Below are 12,068 nucleotides of genomic sequence, written 5' to 3'. Positions count from 1 at the left end.
TTTCTAGAGACTAGTTACTATAGCACCTGTAAATCTGTGACCATACCCTTAGGATGTATACTAGGTTGACTAGTGTCCTCCAAATATTCATGTCCACCCAGAACTTCAGACTATGACCCCATTTGGAAATACTGTTTTTGCAGATTTGATCAAGTTAAGATGAGCTCAGGCTGGATTAATCCAATGACCGCTATCCTTACAGGACAAGGGAAATTTGATACCTAGGAGGAACACCATGTGACTACTGAGGCAGAGATTAGAGTTATTCTGCCTCAAGCCGAAGGATGCCGAGGATTGCCGATAACCAGCAGAAGCCAGGAGAAAGGTACAGAACAATTCTCCCTCTGAGTCCCTAAGGAAAAACTCATCTGCCAATACCTTGATTTTTAGGGCTCCAGAACCCTGAGAGGATAGATTTCTGCTGTTTTAAGCCACCGAGTTTGTGGTAATTTGTTACAACAGCCCTGGCAAACTGATATATAGGTATGTGTGTGATACATATTCTGAAGGTTAGTTTCCAAAATTAGCCTGAAAATAGCTGAAATGGAAAAGAGGAAAATAACAATGGATTATGAAGCTAAGGGCTGAAATGCGTTTCCTTGCTTAGTGTTGAGAAGATTATGTTGGGAAAAAATGCATATTTATTGTGCTCCATTTCACACTCCTCCCCGAGGTTCTCTGTACCTTCTGATTTCAGTAGCACAGCTCTCTCCACTCCCCCCACCATTTCCCTTTCTTCCCTGTCCCCTTCTTGATCTCCACTTGTCCCCAAGATGTTGACATGTCCCAGGGCTCCATCCTTGACACTCCTTTCTGAATCCACACAGCCTCCTGAGTGATCACACCCATGCTCCTGATTTCCATGGTCACCTGTACGCCGATGACCCTTGAATCTTACTTTCCATTGCAATTATTTCATCTGAACTCCAAACCAACTTATTTGCACTTCAAAATCAATATGTCCAAGTTCAAACTCTTCACTTTTCCCAGTTTGATTCTCTTACATTAAGTGAATAGCCCAATCTTTTAATTCAGATACCAAATCAAAAAAAACAGGAATGACTCTTGATCCATCCTCCCTCCATCTTCCACCAGAAAAGTCTCATATGTGTGACTATTACAGGGGAGGCATGAGTGGGATGTACCCCTACCCCATCTGACTTCTCAGGGGAAATATCATATTATAAATGTCAGGAACTTTACATAGATATGGCTATGGATATAGTTATAGGCATAAGTATATGAAATCAGCTATGTAAATTGTGAAATATAATTATGATTCTATTTATTCAACTGCTACAAATATCTATAATTAAATGTTTGGCAGTATTTGGTATCCAAACTGATGGATTTGAAGGAATTCGGAGTTTTCTGAAGAAAGAGGCTTCATCAAGTAAGTAGTGGATGATTTTACAATTACTCTCATGGATAAGAATTCTCTGGTTTTTTTTTTGGCGTATTACCACATTTGACATTTTAAAGATACACTTTTAGCATGTTTCTGTGCATATGAGTGCTGGTGATATTGGCATTATTTCTAAGGAATCAATGGAAATTAGTTATTTTGTAAATGTATTCTTGTATTGTGAAAAACTAAATAAGCCTTTTGAAAAGTTTCTAATCTAAACTATATCATAAAGTTTGATTAGTTAAGAGAAATCTATGACTTTCAAATATATCTATTAAAAACAAAAGCAAACAAAAAAAGGGAGCCAACAATGACCAAGCAAGGTGTTGAGTGTTAGAGGGCCACATGGAACTTTCACATTTTATAATTTCAGGGGATTCCCTGTAAGTACTTGAGTCTGAGTTGCTTTCCTTTCAATATCTGTTAAGTGAATTTAAGGGAGGGGTACCATCATCCTTAATAGTTCTAAGGAGTTTCTTGTTTGAAATAGAGATTCCTGGAAGATTGGTTGATGAATTGATTGATTCTGCACATTCCACCCTCTCCTGGGTATTGCGATTGTGTTCACACCTTATTCCAGAAATCAGAAACCAGACAATGGGGAGAACTTTTTAAGTTCTTTTTCTTTTTTCACTGCATGAGCTTTAGGGACGATGTTGACTATGAGTTGGTTTGGATAGCTGCTTTTATTCTCTTGGCCTATGATTATGGTTGATAAAAATGACTATGGTAATTAATATTACAGAATAGAACAATAATCGAGTTAGAAAGTGCTTTGGGTGAGAGTTACGTGGGAACTTCGGGAATTTTTGAAAACGATTTGCTAAGCTTGACCTAAAATAAGTCTATAGTCATGTATATATTTAAACAGCATGTCTTATAGACTGTAGCTGGGACTTTTTGAAAAAGTTCATTCTGACATTCTCTGCATTTTAATTTGATTGGGAGTGTTTGGCACACTTACTTTTAAGGCAATTATTGATATGGTTGGGTTTAACCTACCATTTTACTATATGTTCTCTGTTTTGTTCCCTCTGCTTTTTGTCCTTCTGTTTCTCCTTTTTTGCCTTCTTTTACATTACATTATGTGTTTTGTTTTGTTTTGTTTTGGTTTTAGAATTTTATTTTCAATTTGCCTTTTGAGTTTCTGTTATTCTCCTTTGCAGGATTTTTGGTGTGTGTTCTGTGGAGTAGAATATATATACTTAAATTTTTTATTGTTTATTTGAGATAATATTGTGCCATTTCATCTACCAGGTCCATTTAACCACACCTCCTGCCCTTTACATTACAGTTGTAAAATGTATTATATGCATGACAAGGTAAACCTGGCATTTGATAGCATTTTGCAGAAATTAAGATGAAAAACAATCTTTTACATTTACCTACATATTTCCCTTTACTCCAGTGTTCTTCAGTCCTCCCAAAGATGTAAGTTTCCATCCAATCTCATTTCCCAAACCCTGAAGATCTTTGGAATTTTTTTTTTTTTAGTGCAGGTCTATTGGAGATACATTCTCTTAATTTCCTTTTATTTTAAAATGTCTTTACTTGATTTCATCCTTGAGGAATATTTTTCCTGGATATAAGATTTTTGGTTGACAGCTTATTCCTTCGAACAGTTTCAAAATGTTGTTCCATGGTTTTCTGGCCTCCGTTGTTTCTGATGAGAAATTATCAGTTATTATTATTCAAATAATTGTTCCCCTGTATAGATAATGTGTCATTTTTCTCTGGTTGCTTTCAATATTTTCTCTTTGTTTATCAGTAGTTTGACAATGATGTGCCTAGAGATTTAAAAATTATTATTATTTTTATTATTATTATTCTTGGGCCTGACATTTGTTGAACTTCTTAAATTTGCAAATCTGTCTTTTACCAAATTTGAGAAGTTATCAGCTAGTATTTCTTCAAATTTTTTTTTCTGCCCCATTATTTTCCTCATCTTTCTCTGAGAATCCAATTACTCATATGTTAGACTCCTTCATATAGCCCTAAACACTCATGTGGCTCTGTTAATTATTTTCAATCTTTTTTCTCTGTGTTTTTCAGGCTGGATAATTTCTAGCAAACAATATTTAAGTTTATTGACTCCTCTTCATTCTGCTACCAAATTCATCCACTACATTTTGCATGACTGTGTATTTCAGCTCTTGAACTTTTCCTTTTTATATATATTTTCTATTTCTTTAGTGATATTTACTAACCTTTAGGTCATGATGGTTATATTTCCTTTACCTCATGGAGCATAGTTATAATTGCGGCTTTTAAAGCATTGCTTGGTTATTCTAACATTTAGACATCTTAGAGTCAGTCTCTATTGGTTATTTCTCTTATGAGAATAGATCTAATTTTCCTGGTTTATTTATTTATTTATTTTTGGATGTGAAGTAATTTTGGATTACAGTCTGGATGTTTAAATATTACATTATAAAAACCAGATTCTGTTGTATTCCTCCAATGACATTGATTTTCTTTTTAAATGGGTAATTAATGTGGTTAGACTCAAACTACAAAAATGATATTGATTGTAGTAGTAGCACCCCAAAACCAAATTCATTTTTGTTTTCTTCTTTTTTTTTTGGCCTTAGGTGGGCTACTTTGAGTCTGCCTTGTACAATCATGGTTCAGAGATTATGACGTAGAGTTTAAACATAGAATATAACCTTCTTCCTCTCTGGCTCTCTCTTTTCTGCTATTTCCCACCTCACTTGCCAAAGGATGTGGTTGCCTCAAAGTCTGACCTCTGGTTCTTCAAGCCAGAAATATTGTGTACTTTCTGAGTTTTAGTGAGCCCCACACTCGCAGACTTGGGTAGTCTCGGGCTAAAGGCCATAAGATGTGGGAAAACTCAGTCCATACTCTTTCCCTTCTTCCAAGTGTTAACTCTTCTCCAGAATCTTTGTGCTTTTGTCAATTCTCCATGGCTTTTAAGGTTTTTTTTTTTTTTTTTAATGTTCTTTCCTAGTTTCTAATGTTTTTTTACTGTTATAAGCAGGAGAGGCAGTTTAATAGGAGCTGTGACTGGAAGTACACTCCCTACACTATATTTTGAAGAGCTAAGTGACTGGGTTCTTGGGAGAAAATAGTAGGAACTTTCTCTTTTTTTTTTTTCTTTGCTAGATTAGATTTCTCTCTAATTAAATATTCTTCTGAAACAATCCGGTTTTTCAAAAGATTGAAATATATTTGCCTTAGACTTCAATCTGATAATTGATGAAAACCTGCTGAAATCATGTAAGATTAATCTATTATCTTAAACAGCAGCTTAGAATGAAGATTTATGAGTATTAATAGCACTATACTACTAAGAAAAGAGTTTTAGGCAAAAAAGAGGATTGGTCAAACTAGTCCTTGAACTTCCTGTGAACTTTGTTCAAATGCTACAAGCAAAGTTTATTTGAGGGAATTAACAGTAAGCTACAGCTTTATCTTTGTGATTCCATTTGTGCTTAAATTAATTTCATCTAGACTGAAGTGAAAACTTCTTAAAGGCACTCCCTTCTTTATTCTGTCTTTTCTGCTCCTTAAATGTAGCCTCTTTAATTCTAACACACAGCAATTATTTTATCCATTATCAAATATTATCGGATGATACTTAGTCACTTTGGAATAATACTCAGGTAATTTCCACATACCACTGGCATTTTGTGGGAAACATGTCAGGCAGTAATATTCATTCAAATTCAACACAAAATAACCAAGCTAAACTAGAATAAGATGAAAAACTTATAGTAAGAAGGGGAGAGATGTTATGAAATTTATGTTATTGGATTGTAGCAAAAATAATCACAAGTACTTGTTTTCCTAGAAATTACTGGAACATGATGCCTAAAGATGAGGATATAAATGTTTTGGAAAAGAATGACAATAGACAATATCTTTTGAAAATGCTCCTTCTTCTTAGAAAGAAGAAATAATAATAAAGATTATTCACTTACTTGGAAATGTAGACTTACATGCACAGTTGCAAAATTATAACACACACGCACAGATGCTCACTAGAAGAACATTGTGGGGGGAATGGGGACACGGTAGGAAAAAAACATGGTTTATAATAGGAAAGACTAGTGACAACCTAAAGATCTTGCAATAGGAGACTGAAAATTCCTTATGATTCATCCTTTCAAATACAGGGAGAGTACGTGCTGTATGTGGTGCTTTGGAAATGTGTCCAAGAAATATAATTAAGTGAGAAAAGTAAGAATCAGAAATGTGTAAATGGTATGTTCATGCGTCTGTTTAACTTGCTGCTATTTGTGGGTTTTATATGTAAGCATGTTTTGAATGGTATTAATGAAACTGGTGACTATGGTTGTTCTTGGGGAGAGGGTCTAAGAAGGGGGGATAGTGTGTAAGGGAGGCTTGTACTTTTCATTTAAACCTGTCTGTGCAGATTAGTTTTATTTTTACCATTTGTTTTTATTTTTTAAAGTAATAATTTTAAAAATCAAAGAATGCAAGGAACTTAGTTTATTGTTTATTTTGGCTGTTCTACTCAAGTTATAATCAATTATAATCTCTCTAAGGATGTAAAAGAAACACAATTAATTGCTTCTGGGAAAGAGAACCGAGGGACAGAGGGGAGAGTTTTAACTCTGTCCTTGTGTATCTTTTGAATTCTTACCCATGTAAATATATTATTTAGTTAAAGAATAAAAAATTTTAAAACATTATGATTAACAGGAACAAAAAAAATGAAACACCGATCGAGAGTATTGTATGTGAGTTCAGCATGTCAGCCAGTGGGCTTCCTCCAGCCTGAACAGAAAGATCTGAGTCTGAGTTTAGACGCAGGCTGTGCTGCAGTTGTCTGAGGATTCCAGCTCCTAGAAGCAGTTTTAGATGTTGGCCTCATAGAACTGGGGGAGCAAGGCAGGGTGAGTTGGGGCGCAAGGCAGGGTGAGTTGGGGCGCAGACCCCCCCATGGGGAAGAGGGGGCCCGATTTCAGAAAGTCCATGGCCAGACAACGTCAACATCAGGGGTCATCCTCCAGATAATTCTGCTCATCTCTTTCCACTTTAAAAAAAAAAAAAGCTCTCTGTAGAAAACTTAAAGTTATAGAAAAATAAAAAGGAAATAATCACTATCTGCTTATTTAAAATAGGGAAAAAACCCCAACCTAACACTTCTTAATTTAGCAACATAATTGTCAATCACCAAAGTGTTGTTTTTTACTTACAATAATGGAAAGTAGGAAGCAACTTGCAAGTTTTAGATTCACTTATTTACTTAAGGCATCACTGGGCTCTGTGCCGCAACACACTGAGATTGGATTGTCCTTCCTCTTCCAAGTGGCGACTCAAGGATGAAGGCTGCTTCCATGATATAGCCGTGCATCTGAAACACGTGGCTTCCAGAGCTGCTTGCAGCAGCAAAAGAGAGGGCAAGAGGATGACATGGGTTGGTTTTAAGACCAGGGCCAGTCACTTTCACCCAGATTTCATTGACTGGAACTCAGTCACATGGTCCAAACTAAACTGCAGGGGAGCCTGGAAAGTGGAACCAGTCTGTGTGCCCAGGAAGAGAAAACAGGAGCATGAAGGTGTGAAGACATTGTCTGTTAGTAGATTATTATATACCTTTGTAATGGAATATCATTCAGCCATTGAAAATCAGGTTTCCAAGTGTATTTAAGACAGACAAATGCCAATGATAAGTGAAAAAGCAAGATACAGAATCTTTCGATTCTAATTTTGGAAAAACATAATATTTGTACATGTATATGTGTGCTTATAAATATAGACTAGAAGGAAACATGTTCTTCATGGATATCTCTAAGTGGCAGGGTTGTAAGTAATTTTTTTAATACTTTTGAAGAAATCACTAATCTTTTTCAGTGATCACATATTCCTTTAAAAAGAAGTATATATTATAATCTGAAAAACAGGATTTTTTTTTAAAAATGAAATATCCTCAGATCATCTGAAACTAGAGATGACACTTAAAATTCCTTGGTAACTTGCTGCAGACTATGCATTTAAATTTTTGCTAGTTAGCTTTTTTTAAAAAAAACAGGTCAGCAGAAGGCAGCTCTCTGATTTAGTGCTTATTTTTCCTCACAGCACAGATGCTAGCCAAATTCTCTGTTTTAAACATTAATTGTGGCCAGAATCATATATTTGATTTATTCCCTTGGGAAGAAGCCACATCTGAAACCTATCTTTGTCAATTGCAACACTTATTGAATAGTATGTATTTTGCTGAACAGAACAAATAAGCCAATCAGGTCTGCCCTTCCAGGAGTGTTTAGTCTACAGCAGACAGTACTAACGTACAGACAGGCTTAGTCACAAAACTAGGAGAGAAGAGTAGTTGCACGCAGCGAACTCTGCTCTTATAAGAAGACAGTCATAGTGTGTTTGGAAGAGAATGAGGGCTGGGCCAAGGGGTTGCATATTCCAGTAGGACATAGCTTGATGGAAACCATATCTGAGACTTTGTGGATTAAAAAATACATATCATTTTTAATATCTATATAAGGCAAAGAACTGACAGGATAAGAACAGACAAAATACAGACGCTCATTAAAAACAAGAAAATTTGCTCAATATGTATTTTAAATTCAACATGTTAGAAAAATGTACAAGATTGATCATGTCCAATGTCAATAGGGGTGTGGGTCAACACTTAATTCTCAAATGCTGTTGGTGGGAGTACAGGTTAGCCTTTATACTACCAAAATTTTAAACGTATGTTTCCTTTAATGGAGAAATTGAATGTCTAAGGGTAACTGACTCAGCAGAAATAATGTGGGTGGACACGTGAGGCTTCTGCTGTCCTGCTGTCCACCTTCATAAGCTAACCTGTGAGGTACAGTTGTCCTTCTCAGTCCCTCAGCAGGCCTGGTAATGTCCAAAGCAACTCACCAAACCTACCAGTTCACAGCAGGACAAACAGCAGAGAAAGAGACCCTAAAGAGCCCTCTAGTGGCCAATTTTCAGAGAACAGGCTCTTTAAGGAATGCTCCATGCCTTTCCAGCAGGGAGCCAAAAGACGAGTCTGACATCACAGGGCATCAATGCTTGGCCTGCCACCCCTCACCTCCAGGCTCTGGTACTGGCTGGGAACAGCCCTTTGGCTTGGCTTTGCCTAAAATGAGGTCTGGGTGTTCCACAGCTGCTGCAACCTCAAATTCCTTCCTACCAGTGTGTCAGTGCAGACAGCCAAGGAACTTGGCAAAATCCCCAGTTGTGTGGATGATGGACTTGTGTGGACTCCCCTTCTCCCCATAAAGCCCAGGGACATTGGTAAAGCAATTCCCTGAAGCAACTTAGGTTTCCAACTGCTTCCTTGAAAATATGCAAATTAACTTTTAAAATGACCTTGACTTATACAAGATTGAGTAAGTAAGGAAATGATTACACAGGCGGGAAAGACTTGGCATTCCCAAAGAGCTGCATTTATATTTGCAGAGTGCTTGTTTTGTGCCAGGTATCAGGGCTGCCACAGCTGCTGGTGTAACGTGCTGGGCCACCCACACCTTGAAGGTACCACTGTACGTTATTAGCAAAAAGCGGGTGCAGGGCTTGGCAGAGAGATGGAACCTTTGTGTGAAGGCAAAAATGCTCTCTTCTCAGGCATAAGTACCTGCATGCCGAGACACTTAATTTGGTGAGAGAAGAGGGCTTGAGTTAGTTCCCACTCACCCTTGCTCTGCTGTCCAGGCACCTTGACAAATGCATCAACCTCACAGGTGTACCAGTAGCCCTGCGTTTGTGCAATGCTGAAAGCACTCAGCCAAGGGAAGAGTGAGGGCTGAAATCTAACCTTGCTCTGCTGACAAAGCCCTGAGCCATGTCAGTCTAGAGGGGTCACCTTTGTGTAATAAGCTCAAACGTGCTTTGTGTGCTAGTGGCCCTGGGTCTACATTGTGTCGTCTTCTAATGACCCTGTAAGGTAGGCAAAGATGGGTTTAGTATAAAGCTGATGATGCAGACATTTCCAAGATCCAGGGATTGGTTTAGGCACTGGTTCACATGGTCATAGTTTGTCCTAAAATTTGCAAAAATAAGATCATTTAACTGTAATCACTTAAAATGATCATCATAGCAACTTTTGGATATGGGTACAATTATCCTTTATAACCGAGACACAGTTAATTAGCAGTGCTATTAAGTGGTAGGGCCTGAATTTGTTGCAAGCTAACTGATTGTGGAGAATATGTATATTGTTTCCAAGGAAACAAAGCTTCCAGGCGAATCCTACCATGGGCTGTTCATTCTTGCCCCCAGTTCTCCAAATATCAGAATAAATGAGGAACATCTTTAGATGTTGTTCAAGTCAGAGGAGACTGATAATAGGCAGAGAACAAACTGTGGAGGTCAAGCCAGAAAGATGCAATGGTCACTGTGAAGCCAGCCCTAGATGTTGTGTGGCAGCTGGACCACAGTCATTGTGACCAAGGAGAATAATGTGTCTTGTTGCCACTGTGTTACTTAAGGTACAGTCTGAAACAAAACACCGTGGTTTAACTAAAACCCAACTTTATCTCCTCCGCATTTGACAGTCTAGAGATGAGTGGTCTGGTAGAGAGGCAGCTCTGACATGCTAAATCCATGGCCTCCAAGAGCACTCCAGCCATCACCTTTCTCCACCTACAAGAAAGGGAGAGTGAGACTCCTTTTGGTTCAGATGTAGCCACATGGTCATATTTAGCTGTTTTAGAAGTCGAGAAATTCAAATCTATTTAGGCTCCGGTAAAACTTGGAGGTTCTTTTACTAAAAGGAAGATGCATATTGAGAGAATGTTAGCAGTATCTACCAACACCCTGAGGCCAAGAGTGGTTTGACTTGGAAATCTGTTAGGCCTGAGACCTGTGGGCACAAAGTGAGAGTTAATGTGTATTATAGGACAAAGAAAGTGAGCAAGAGAGACAGACCTTGCCAGGAGGTAACAGTGAGACACAGGCTGCATGGGGTCAGGAGAATGCGGAGCACAGACTGAGCAGTGGTGGCCATTTCAGGGAACTTTCCCATAGTTGTGGGCTCTGATAATCTGACAGCAAGCAGATGCCCAGGGAATATGAGAGTCACTTCTGTTGACTCACAGGAAGACTTGGGAGACCCAAGAAGACCCCTTGGTTCAGGGAATGAGGCGAAGACAATGAAAAAAAGGACAAAGAAGGGAGAGATTGAGACTACTTCTAAACAATCCATAGCCGACCAACTTCACCAGTCCCTCAGTGAGGAATGATTCTCTATTACACAAGAACCCATGGATGTAATCACATCCGTCCCTTTTCTTTCTCAACCAAAGTTCTGGAAAGAGTGATATTTTGGGACTCCGCATCTCTACTTTCTCATCTTTTCACCATTCCAGTGAAGCAGCCCCTGTTCTGGTCTCCAGAGATATCATTAGCGCCCAATTCAATAGATTCTTTACATTTTTACATGGTGTTCCTCTGCATCATTTAAGTGATGAACCCTTCACTTCTTCATACTGCCTCTTGTCATGATTCCTATGATACTAGGTTCTCCTGATTCTCCCTGGCTTCATCTTCTCATTTGCCTCCCTAAACACCTCCTCCTTGGGGTGGTATGTTAGATGGGCTCACTCAAGTCTCATGCACCTCTTCTGGGGTTTCAAAGGCTGGAAAGCTGAATAGCTACATGTCCCAAACTCCCTTGCAGCTAGCATTCCAGACATGTTTTAGATTTTGCCTATCAGATGGACTCCCATGGAGACCAAGTATATCAAGGAAGCATGGAAAAGAATCAGATCAAGGTATTTATCGAATTCTTAAGAAAGTCCAAAACTCTAAAGTAGGTTAAGAGTCACTGCTTTACATGGTCTTCCAAGAATATGCATCCTTTCTCAGGTTTTAATTTCCTTGTGTATGTAGATGATTTCTGCGTTAGTTAGCCACTGATGTAATTATGCTGCGTAACAAACTACCACAATGTTCAGTGACTTGCAACAAGAGATTTTATATTTTTTTGCTCATGGCTCTGATTTTATGTTTTTTTGCTCACAGCTCTGCTTCAAGCTGCTGATCACCCAGGCTTGGGTTCATGCTTCATTTGGGGTCAGATTTGTTCTCTGTGTCTTCACATTCTCCTTGACAGGCAGTTACTCAGGGCATATTCTTCCCATGACCAATCACAGAAACCTATGACAGAAGCCAAACCATATAAGTTCATTTGAAGCTTACGCTTTCATCATGTCTGCTCACATTTTTTGGCCAAAGAGCGATGACTGGTCAAGCCCAAAGTCCATGGGGCAGAGAGGTATAGTTGCCCTCCAGGGGGAGAAGAAAAGGAATTGCTATTTCTCAAAATGAATCAAATCTTTTCCAACTTCCAAGGTAAATATTGAGCTTAGAATATTTCTATTGGGCTTCAGATTCTGCCTGTGTGACATCTTTTCTCTGCTGATGGTGCTTCCAAGGCTGCCTGCAAAGATGACCATTGTCCCCCAATTGTTTAGTAACTGCAGGTTTGCAAAATAAAGTAAGAAAGATTAAAGAGATTGAGTTGACATCCACAGAGAAAAGACATTCTAGTGAGGGACTGGGCACCCATGTGTGTAGATGACTAAAGATTCCTTTAAATATCTGTAGAAATTTAACATTTAAAGCCTTCGGTGATGTAGCCTCTATCTGATTTTTTTAGTTTTCTCTCTCACAGTTCCCCTTCTCAAACCTTCTTCTATGAGAA

General features: G+C 38.3%; 1 long non-coding RNA gene across 3 annotated transcripts in view; it reads left to right on the top strand.

Moving 5' to 3' along the window:
• The window catches only part of LOC106729663, a 196,816-nt gene that overhangs the window by 2,622 nt on the left and 182,126 nt on the right, over nt 1–12,068 (top strand). For all 3 annotated transcript variants that reach the window (XR_004316519.1, XR_004316517.1, XR_004316518.1), the window contains 2 exons: nt 203–325; nt 1,328–1,393. This is a non-coding gene — a long non-coding RNA (uncharacterized LOC106729663). The remainder of the gene's footprint in view (nt 1–202; nt 326–1,327; nt 1,394–12,068) is intronic.

The sequence above is a fragment of the Camelus ferus genome, chromosome 3 (genome assembly GCF_009834535.1).
Source record: "Camelus ferus isolate YT-003-E chromosome 3, BCGSAC_Cfer_1.0, whole genome shotgun sequence".
Taxonomy (NCBI): domain Eukaryota; kingdom Metazoa; phylum Chordata; class Mammalia; order Artiodactyla; family Camelidae; genus Camelus; species Camelus ferus.
Note: the sequence above shows the minus strand (reverse complement) of the source record. Positions and strands in the feature narration are given on the sequence as shown.